Raw genomic sequence first — 2400 nt, forward strand, 5'->3', positions numbered from 1 at the left:
CCCCCCGCCCTCCCCCCTGGGCCTGGGGGCCCCCCCCCCGCCGTGGTGGCGGCCGTGGCGTTGAGGTCCCGGGGGTGCGGGGTTCGGGTCCCGGGGGTGCGGGGCTCCGCGGCCTTAGGCGCTGTGGGAGGCCAATCCAGACCCTGGCGTTGGTGGCTTTAAGGAAAGAGACACCGGCCTCCCCGCGAAAAAGCTTTACAAAGCCACCCGCCCAGGTTCCCGTCTGCTCCTGTCGGACGTGCTCGTGCTCCCGCGCCGAGGAAGGCCCTGGCTCAGAGAAGCGCTGCCTGTTTGCAGAACGGCACATGTCCCTGACCCGGCGGGTCTCTTATCTTTTCTAATGCTCCCTTAGGTGGCTTTAAGGAAAGAGACACCGGCCTCCCCGCGAAAAAGCTTTACAAAGCCACCCGCCCAGGTTCCCGTCTGCTCCTGTCGGACGTGCTCGTGCTCCCGCGCCGAGGAAGGCCCTGGCTCAGAGAAGCGCTGCCTGTTTGCAGAACGGCACATGTCCCTGACCCGGCGGGTCTCTTATCTTTTCTAATGCTCCCTTAAACAGTGTGTGATAAAATTCTGGTCTGAGATCTGTTGACCTGTCATCTTATCTAATACTCTTGTTTGTCCCTTGTAACAGTAAACATCCTCTACTCAAGTTAAAATAACAAGCTTTGTAATGCTGACTTGCTCCTTTCGGATTTACTTGTTAACTAAAGCTACCGTTAGAGATCTGGGATGTCCTTGATGCTTCGCTTAACTTTGTGCCACGAGGCTTTTCTATTTAATTTTTCCAACTTCATTAATAAAGTTTTCAACAGTCATGTTTTCACAGGACTCCCTTTGACTTGAGCCATATTCAACTTTAAATCCTCATTCAGACAAACACAGAAGAAAAAAAATGTAGGATGCTTTATCAGATAAAAGTTTATTTATGATCCCAGGGATAATTAAGCCCAGTGTGTAAGTACTAAATAATATGATTTTATATAAGCAACAATTTCAAAAGATTCATACAGTCCAGAAGATAATAGAGTAAGCAGCTGCATTTGGAGTATTTCAACAGAGTCTGATTAATTAGTCAAGTATGAGACATATTTTGCAAATTTGGGAAATGTAATGCTGCTTTATAGTAACTCGTGGAACTAAAGGTCTAGACTATGCTGTACAGCATGTTTTACCCTCTGGTTCTGCCTTGTTTTTCTTAAAGTAAAAAGTTAAGACAACTTACCAGAATTCCTTCTTCATAATGGGTGACTAATGAACATTTGGAAAATTGCCATATATTACTGTGCTTGCCATTCTGGTTATGTTGGCAAAAGATTGCCCTGACCTCAGACAGACATGACAGCCCTAAGCTGTAGCCAGTGTTTGTTTTCCCTGTTCCACTCCTGGCCCTGCTGTTAAATCCCCAGTGGCCCTCCCTGTGCAGCTTAGGACCTTCCATTGCTGCACTCTGCCCATACCTCCAGCTCCATGGCTGCCTTTGAAGTCTCTGCCATTACATCAGTTTTTGCAGAGCCCTTTAAGCAGCCACACAGGAGCAGGCCTGATACACCTGTATAAAATGATACATATGTACCAGTTCAGTGTCTTCCCAGTTTGCACCTTATTCAACACAAGGAAGTTCCATGAAATCAAACATGCAATCTCTAGGATTCCATTTAATTCAGCTTTATAGAAGGGAGGCACTCAGTGAAACATTTAGAAATGCAACGCTGGAAATTCCAATTCACATCTACTAGGAAGTCAGCTAAAGGAAAAAACTTGCCTGTGCTTGTACACCACAGCAGAAGTTGCACCTGGATTGTATGTCTGATTCTGGCCTGTTCTTTGCATTTATACTTAAGATTTAACGCTCACTTTTCCCTGGCTTCAGAGGTGATATCCTGGTCTTTGTTTCATGCAGAGACAAGCAAGGGAGATAAGGGCCAGCACTGCTGTATCATGTCAGGATTGGTACTGCCCCTCCACGTGGTTCTGGCTGCTTGAAAAAAAATTGCAGAATGAGAAGATGGGAGTCCATGACACTGCCACCACACAGTGCTTAGTCTTGTGTTCTCACTCAAGGATGTGGCTCACCTCCTCTTCACCAGATCTTTTGACACAGAATCATTTGTTCAACTTCCAAAGGACAGGAGAGCAAGCTAGAGTGGCGCCAGGACAAAGATTGGATCCCAGTAAGACAAAGCTCCTTGATTTAAATTGCTGGGAATGCTTGTCACCAAAACTTCTAGTATGTAGCAACAGAGCTTAAACAAATCAACGGATGAGCATTTTCTGAGTAGTGGTGTCCAATAATTCCGTTGGCTTATCACATGAATTCTGTATAAACTGAAGAGAATGTATAAATTTGGCCTTTCAAACTTTTTAGTGTTTAACTTTAATTCGATTAAACACTTATGTATG

The sequence above is a fragment of the Chaetura pelagica genome, unplaced genomic scaffold, assembly GCF_000747805.2.
Source record: "Chaetura pelagica isolate M959 unplaced genomic scaffold, ChaPel_1.0 scaffold181, whole genome shotgun sequence".
Taxonomy (NCBI): Eukaryota; Metazoa; Chordata; class Aves; order Apodiformes; family Apodidae; genus Chaetura; species Chaetura pelagica.